This window comes from Dendrobates tinctorius, unplaced genomic scaffold (genome assembly GCF_039654945.1).
Source record: "Dendrobates tinctorius isolate UK_male_01 unplaced genomic scaffold, ASM3965494v1 ptg000126l, whole genome shotgun sequence".
Classification (NCBI taxonomy): Eukaryota; Metazoa; Chordata; class Amphibia; order Anura; family Dendrobatidae; genus Dendrobates; species Dendrobates tinctorius.
Genome location: NW_027361794.1, coordinates 18893262 through 18902253, shown reverse-complemented (window position 1 = coordinate 18902253; position 8992 = coordinate 18893262). Strand labels below are relative to the sequence as shown.

The 8992-nt window shown below is 47.8% G+C and overlaps 1 protein-coding gene across 1 annotated transcript in view; it reads left to right on the top strand.

Annotated features, from left to right (window-relative positions):
• Positions 1–1162: 1162 nt before the first annotated feature.
• LOC141047072 (uncharacterized) overlaps positions 1163–8992 on the top strand; it is a 75799-nt gene continuing 67969 nt past the window's right edge. The window contains exon 1 of the mRNA XM_073542009.1: positions 1163–1227. The gene's annotated coding sequence lies outside the window, so the exon portion shown is untranslated. The remainder of the gene's footprint in view (positions 1228–8992) is intronic.

Genomic DNA, 8992 nt, shown 5'->3' with positions numbered 1-8992 from the left:
TGAGGCCCAGGCTTTATAGTGAAGGGACTGGAGGGAGAAAAGAGGGGAAAGGAGCAAGAAGAGCCAGACTGCCCATCACTAGACCCCTGTACAGCTGTATAATGAGGCCCAGGCTTTATAGTGAAGGGACTGGAGGGAGAAAAGAGAGGAAAGGAGCAAGAAGAGCCGGACTGCCCATCACTAGACCCCTGTACAGCTGTATAATGAGGCCCAGGCTTTATAGTGAAGGGACTGGAGGAAGAAAAGAGGGGAAAGGAGCAAGAAGAGCCGGACTGCCCATCACTAGACCCCTGTACAGCTGTATAATGAGGCCCAGGCTTTATAGTGAAGGGACTGGAGGGAGAAAAGAGGGAAAGGAGCAAGAAGAGCCGGACTGCCCATCACTAGACCCCTGTACAGCTGTATAATGAGGCCCAGGCTTTATAGTGAAGGGACTGGAGGGAGAAAGGAGCAAGAAGAGCCAGACTGCCCATCACTAGACCCCTGTACAGCTGTATAATGAGGCCCAGGCTTTATAGTGAAGGGACAGGAGGGAGAAAAGAGGGGAAAGAGCAAGAAAAGCCGGACTGCCCATCACTAGACCCCTGTACAGCTGTATAATGAGGCCCAGGCTTTATAGTGAAGAGGCTGGAGGAAGAAAAGAGGGGAAAGGAGCAAGAAGAGCCGGACTGCCCATCACTAGACCACTGTACAGCTGTATAATGAGGCCCAGGCTTTATAGTGAAGGGACTGGAGGGAGAAAAGAGGGGAAAGGAGCAAGAAGAGCTGGACTGCCCATCACTAGAGCCCTGTACAGCTGTATAATGAGGCCCAGGCTTTATAGTGAAGAGACTGGAGGGAGAAAAGAGGGGAAAGGAGCAAGAAGAGCCGGACTGCCCATCACTAGACCCCTGTACAGCTGTATAATGAGGCCCAGGCTTTATAGTGAAGGGACTGGAGGGAGAAAAGAGGGGAAAGGAGCAAGAAGAGCCGGACTGCCCATCACTAGACCCCATGTACAGCTGTATAATGAGGCCCAGGCTTTACAGTGAAGGGACTGGAGGGAGAAATGTGGGGAAAGGAGCAAGAGCCGGACTGCCCATCACTAAATATCACTGACTGAGGAGAAGTCTCCATGTAGTATCTGCATTCCGGATATCATGTGACCCCTGACTCCTCCCCTTCTGTGACCTCATCACAGGTCCTGTGCGCACAGAGCAGCCATATATATGGGGTGCGGCTCTGCAGGTTAGTGATGGGCAGTCCGGCTCTTCTTGCTCCTTTCCCCTCTTATCTCACTCCAGTCCCTTCACTATAAAGCCTGGGCCTCATTATACAGCTGTACAGGGGTCTAGTGATGGGCAGTCCGGCTCTTCTTGCTCTTTTCCTCTCTTTTCTCCCTCCAGTCTCTTCACTATAAAGCCTGGGCCTCATTATACAGATGTACAGGGGTCTAGTGATGGGCAGTCCGGCTCTTCTTGCTCTTTTCCTCTCTTTTCTCCCTCCAGTCTCTTCACTATAAAGCCTGGGCCTCATTATACAGCTGTACAGGGGTCTAGTGATGGGCAGTCCGGCTCTTCTTGCTCTTTTCCTCTCTTTTCTCCCTCCAGTCTCTTCACTATAAAGCCTGGGCCTCATTATACAGCTGTACAGGGGTCTAGTGATGGGCAGTCCGGCTCTTCTTGCTCTTTTCCTCTCTTTTCTCCCTCCAGTCTCTTCACTATAAAGCCTGGGCCTCATTATACAGATGTACAGGGGTCTAGTGATGGGCAGTCCGGCTCTTCTTGCTCCTTTCCCTTCTTTTCATCCTCCAGTCTCTTCACTATAAAGCCTGGGCCTCATTATACAGCTGTACAGGGGTCTAGTGATGGGCAGTCCGGCTCTTCTTGCTCCTTTCCCTCTTTTCTCTCTCCAGTCCCTTCACTATAAAGCCTGGGCCTCATTATACAGCTGTACAGGGGTCTAGTGATGGGTAGTCCGGCTCTTCTTGCTACTTTCCTCCCTTCTCTCCCTCCAGTCCCTTCACTATAAAGCCTGGGCCTCATTATACAGCTGTACAGGGGTCTAGTGATGGGCAGTCCGGCTCTTCTTGCTCCTTTCCCCTCTTATCTCACTCCAGTCCCTTCACTATAAAGCCTGGGCCTCATTATACAGCTGTACAGGGGTCTAGTGATGGGCAGTCCGGCTCTTCTTGCTCTTTTCCTCTCTTTTCTCCCTCCAGTCTCTTCACTATAAAGCCTGGGCCTCATTATACAGATGTACAGGGGTCTAGTGATGGGCAGTCCGGCTCTTCTTGCTCCTTTCCCTTCTTTTCATCCTCCAGTCTCTTCACTATAAAGCCTGGGCCTCATTATACAGCTGTACAGGGGTCTAGTGATGGGCAGTCCGGCTCTTCTTGCTCCTTTCCCTCTTTTCTCTCTCCAGTCCCTTCACTATAAAGCCTGGGCCTCATTATACAGCTGTACAGGGGTCTAGTGATGGGTAGTCCGGCTCTTCTTGCTACTTTCCTCCCTTCTCTCCCTCCAGTCCCTTCACTATAAAGCCTGGGCCTCATTATACAGCTGTACAGGGGTCTAGTGATGGGCAGTCCGGCTCTTCTTGCTCCTTTCCCTCTTTTCTCCCTCCAGTCCCTTCACTATAAAGCCTGGGCCTCATTATACAGCTATACAGGGGTATAGTGATGGGTAGTCCGGCTCTTCTTGCTCCTTTCCCTCTTTTCTCTCTCCAGTCCCTTCACTATAAAGCCTGGGCCTCATTATACAGCTGTACAGGGGTCTAGTGATGGGCAGTCCGGCTCTTCTTGCTACTTTCCTCCCTTCTCTCCCTCCAGTCCCTTCACTATAAAGCCTGGGCCTCATTATACAGCTGTACAGGGGTCTAGTGATGGGCAGTCCGGCTCTTCTTGCTCCTTTCTCTCTTTTCTCCCTCCAGTCCCTTCACTATAAAGCCTGGGCCTCATTATACAGCTGTACAGGGCTCTAGTGATGGGCAGTCCGGCTCTTCTTGCTCCTTTCCCCTCTTTTCTCCCTCCAGTCCCTTCATTATAAAGCCTGGGCCTCATTATACAGCTGTACAGGGCTCTAGTGATGGGCAGTCTGGCTCTTCTTGCTCCTTTCCCTCTTTTCTCCCTCCAGTCCCTTCATTATAAAGCCTGGGCCTCATTATACAGCTGTACAGGGCTCTAGTGATGGGCAGTCCGGCTCTTCTTGCTCCTTTCCCCTCTTTTCTCCCTCCAGTCCCTTCACTATAAAGCCTGGGCCTCATTATACAGCTGTACAGGGGTCTAGTGATGGGCAGTCCGGCTCTTCTTGCTCTTTCCCCTCTTTTCTCCCTCCTGTCCCTTCACTATAAAGCCTGGGCCTCATTATACAGCTGTACAGGGGTCTAGTGATGGGCAGTCTGGCTCTTCTTGCTCCTTTCCCCTCTTTTCTCCCTCCAGTCCCTTCACTATAAAGCCTGGGCCTCATTATACAGCTGTACAGGGGTCTAGTGATGGGCAGTCCGGCTCTTCTTGCTCTTTCCCCTCTTTTCTCCCTCCTGTCCCTTCACTATAAAGCCTGGGCCTCATTATACAGCTGTACAGGGGTCTAGTGATGGGCAGTCCGGCTCTTCTTGCTCCTTACCCCTCTTTACTCCCTCCAGTCCCTTCACTATAAAGCCTGGGCCTCATTATACAGCTGTACAGGGGTCTAGTGATGGGCAGTCCGGCTCTTCTTGCTCCTTTCCCCTCTTTTCTCCCTCCTGTCCCTTCACTATAAAGCCTGGGCCTCATTATACAGCTGTACAGGGCTCTAGTGATGGGCAGTCTGGCTCTTCTTGCTCCTTTCCCCTCTTTTCTCCCTCCAGTCCCTTCATTATAAAGCCTGGGCCTCATTATACAGCTGTACAGGGGTCTAGTGATGGGCAGTCCGGCTCTTCTTGCTCTTTCCCCTCTTTTCTCCCTCCTGTCCCTTCACTATAAAGCCTGGGCCTCATTATACAGCTGTACAGGGGTCTAGTGATGGGCAGTCTGGCTCTTCTTGCTCCTTTCCCCTCTTTTCTCCCTCCTGTCCCTTCACTATAAAGCCTGGGCCTCATTATACAGCTGTACAGAGGTCTAGTGATGGGCAGTCTGGCTCTTCTTGCTCCTTTCCCCTCTTTTCTCCCTCCAGTCCCTTCATTATAAAGCCTGGGCCTCATTATACAGCTGTACAGGGGTCTAGTGATGGGCAGTCCGGCTCTTCTTGCTCCTTTCCCCTCTTTTCTCCCTCCAGTCCCTTCATTATAAAGCCTGGGCCTCATTATACAGCTGTACAGGGGTCTAGTGATGGGCAGTCTGGCTCTTCTTGCTTCTTTCCCCTCTTTTCTCCCTCCAGTCCCTTCACTATAAAGCCTGGGTCTCATTATACAGCTGTACAGGGGTCTAGTGATGGGCAGTCCGTCTCTTCTTGCTACTTTTCCCTCTTTTCTCCCTCCAGTCCCTTCATTATAAAGCCTGGGCCTCATTATACAGCTGTACAGGGGTCTAGTGATGGGCAGTCCGGCTCTTCTTGCTCTTTCCCCTCTTTTCTCCCTCCTGTCCCTTCACTATAAAGCCTGGGCCTCATTATACAGCTGTACAGGGCTCTAGTGATGGGCAGTCTGGCTCTTCTTGCTCCTTTCCCCTCTTTTCTCCCTCCAGTCCCTTCATTATAAAGCCTGGGCCTCATTATACAGCTGTACAGGGGTCTAGTGATGGGCAGTCTGGCTCTTCTTGCTTCTTTCCCCTCTTTTCTCCCTCCAGTCCCTTCACTATAAAGCCTGGGTCTCATTATACAGCTGTACAGGGGTCTAGTGATGGGCAGTCCGTCTCTTCTTGCTACTTTTCCCTCTTTTCTCCCTCCAGTCCCTTCATTATAAAGCCTGGGCCTCATTATACAGCTGTACAGGGGTCTAGTGATGGGCAGTCCGGCTCTTCTTGCTCTTTCCCCTCTTTTCTCCCTCCTGTCCCTTCACTATAAAGCCTGGGCCTCATTATACAGCTGTACAGGGCTCTAGTGATGGGCAGTCTGGCTCTTCTTGCTCCTTTCCCCTCTTTTCTCCCTCCAGTCCCTTCATTATAAAGCCTGGGCCTCATTATACAGCCGCTGCCGGCTTTGAGCTAAGAACCGTGCGCAGCTGGCGTGTGTGATGTGCCTAGTGCCGACCTCACTTCCGATCCGATCTGAACCCCTTAGACTTTTATCTTTGGGGTCATCTGAAGGCAACTGTCTATGCTGTGAAGGTGCGAGATGTGCAGCATCTGAAACAACGGATACTGGAAGCCCGTGCTAGCGTTTCTTCTGTGGTGTTGCTATCAGTGTGTGCTAATATACAGTATATATATAGAGAGAGACTGTGTATGTATATATATAATGTTTTCATGAATATTTGAGGCTATATTTGATGGTGTGGACGCTATACTATATACACAGGCACGTCTCTACACTATATAATATACGCACCGCTCCATACCAGGCTTATTACCACAGTATATAGTGTGGAGCTCTGTATATGATGTGGACTCCCCACTACAAATTATATACCCAGGCGCAGCGCCCACTAGATAACTATATCACAGCTCCACAGGACGCACCACAACATAGTCCACGTATTGGTACCGTACACACATGTAGTAAATAGTGTGGAGCCACCACACACACCCTGCACAGCACCACTTCTCCTGTCCTGTATACTGGGTGTGATTCTCAGTATTACGGCCACATTCACACATTCAGTATTTGGTGAGTTTTTTACCTCAGTATTTGTAGCCAAAACCAGGAGAGGAACAATCAGAGGAAACGTCTGATAGAAACCCGTCACCACTCCTGGCTGGGGCTTACAAATACTGAGGTAAAATACTGATCGTGTGACCAGGGCCTTATTCTGTATATATACACTTCTCCTGTCTTGTTGAGGTACCCCAAATAATCCCCTCTCCTCGGGATATGGGATAACTTGCCAATTGCTGGAACCCCCATAATCCTGAGAACCGGAGCTCTGAAAAGCATCATGTAAATAGATCTGTGGTCAATCCTGCGCACTGCGGCGCCATTCACATGTGGCTCCTTTAAAGCACCACTCCACCATTGTTTTTATTGCCCGGCTGGAGTGGTGCTTTAAATGTAAGTTCGCTGCCCCCTGTCGCATCCTCACCTTCCGCTGCCTTCATTGGTCTCCAGCATTGCTCCGCTTCATCTCCGGTGAATAGTGACCTACTCACAGCACTAGTGTTCATGGAGCGGAGATCACCTTTCAGTACATGTCTAGGAGAACCTTGTCCTGGCTCCAATAACCTTGTACTGAGAGCTTGTGATGTAACTCCTGACCTCCAGCTGTCAGAAGCTGTGCTTACAAAATGGCACCGTGGGACCGGAGCGGTGCTGGAAAGACGCTGCAGGGTGAGAATATCACTGGGGTTAGGGGGTTTACACTTGGAGCGCCACTGCAGCGCTGAAAAAAAAACCAAATCGCTAGAGTAAGTGAATAAAAACCCACTGATCGGGGGTAGGACGTGTTACACTATGTGGGCTGGTGGAATTAGTGTGGCAGGGCTGCTTTTTTTGTCCCAGTCGGGCCCTGCTCATCAGACACTGTATATAGTGCTCATCAGTCACTGTATATAGTGCTCATCAGTCACTGTATATAGTGCTCATCAGTCACTGTATATAGTGCTCATCAGTCACAGTATATAGTGCTCATCAGTCACTGTATATAGTGCTCATCAGTCACTGTATATAGTGCTCATCAGTCACTGTATATAGTGCTCATCAGTCACTGTATATAGTGCTCATCAGTCACTGTATATAGTGCTCATCAGTCACTGTATATAGTGCTTATCAGTCACTGTATATAGTGCTCATCAGTCACAGTATATAGTGCTCATCAGTCACAGTATATAGTGCTCATCAGTCACAGTATATAGTGCTCATCAGTCACTGTATATAGTGCTCATCAGTCACTGTATATAGTGCTCATCAGTCACTGTATATAGTGCTCATCAGTCACTGTATATAGTGCTCATCAGTCACTGTATATAGTGCTCATCAGTCACTGTATATAGTGCTCATCAGACACTGTATATAGTGCTCATCAGTCACTGTATATAGTGCTCATCAGTCACTGTATATAGTGCTCATCAGTCACAGTATATAGTGCTCATCAGTCACTGTATATAGTGCTCATCAGTCACTGTATATAGTGCTCATCAGTCACTGTATATAGTGCTCATCAGTCACAGTATATAGTGCTCATCAGTCACTGTATATAGTGCTCATCAGTCACAGTATATAGTGCTCATCAGTCACTGTATATAGTGCTCATCAGTCACTATATATAGTGCTCATCAGTCACTGTATATAGTGCTCATCAGTCACTGTATATAGTGCTCATCAGTCACAGTATATAGTGCTCATCAGTCACTGTATATAGTGCTCATCAGTCACTGTATATAGTGCTCATCAGTCACTGTATATAGCGCTCATCAGTCACAGTATATAGCGCTCATCAGTCACAGTATATAGCGCTCATCAGTCACTGTATATAGCGCTCATCAGTCACAGTATATAGCGCTCATCAGTCACTGTATATAGTGCTCATCAGTCACAGTATATAGTGCTCATCAGTCACTGTATATAGTGCTCATCAGTCACTATATATAGTGCTCATCAGTCACTGTATATAGTGCTCATCAGTCACTGTATATAGTGTTCATCAGTCACTGTATATAGCGCTCATCAGTCACTGTATATAGCGCTCATCAGTCACAGTATATAGCGCTCATCAGTCACTGTATATAGCGCTCATCAGTCACAGTATATAGCGCTCATCAGTCACAGTATATAGCGCTCATCAGTCACAGTATATAGTGCTCATCAGTCACTGTATATAGTGCTCATCAGTCACTGTATATAGCGCTCATCAGACACTGTATATAGCGCTCATCAGTCACTGTATATAGCGCTCATCAGTCACAGTATATAGCGCGCATCAGTCACTGTATATAGAGCTCATCAGTCACTGTATATAGCGCTCATCAGTCACTGTATATAGCGCTCATCAGTCACTGTATATAGCGCTCATCAGTCACTGTATATAGCGCTCATCAGTCACTGTATATAGAGCTCATCAGTCACTGTATATAGTGCTCATCAGTCACTGTATATAGTGCTCATCAGTCACTGTATATAGAGCTCATCAGTCACTGTATATAGCGCTCATCAGTCACTGTATATAGAGCTCATCAGTCACTGTATATAGTGCTCATCAGTCACTGTATATAGTGCTCATCAGTCACTGTATATAGTGCTCATCAGTCACAGTATATAGTGCTCATCAGTCACAGTATATAGTGCTCATCAGTCACAGTATATAGTGCTCATCAGTCACTGTATATAGTGCTCATCAGTCACTGTATATAGTGCTCATCAGTCACTGTATATAGTGCTCATCAGTCACTGTATATAGAGCTCATCAGTCACTGTATATAGTGCTCATCAGTCACTGTATATAGCGCTCATCAGTCACTGTATATAGCGCTCATCAGTCACAGTATATAGCGCTCATCAGTCACTGTATATAGCGCTCATCAGTCACAGTATATAGCGCTCATCAGTCACAGTATATAGTGCTCATCAGTCACTGTATATAGTGCTCATCAGTCACTGTATATAGTGCTCATCAGTCACTGTATATAGTGCTCATCAGACACTGTATATAGCGCTCATCAGTCACTGTATATAGCGCTCATCAGTCACAGTATATAGCGCGCATCAGTCACTGTATATAGAGCTCATCAGTCACTGTATATAGCGCTCATCAGTCACTGTATATAGCGCTCATCAGTCACTGTATATAGCGCTCATCAGTCACTGTATATAGAGCTCATCAGTCACTGTATATAGTGCTCATCAGTCACTGTATATAGAGCTCATCAGTCACTGTATATAGCGCTCATCAGTCACTGTATATAGAGCTCATCAGTCACTGTATATAGTGCTCATCAGTCACAGTATAT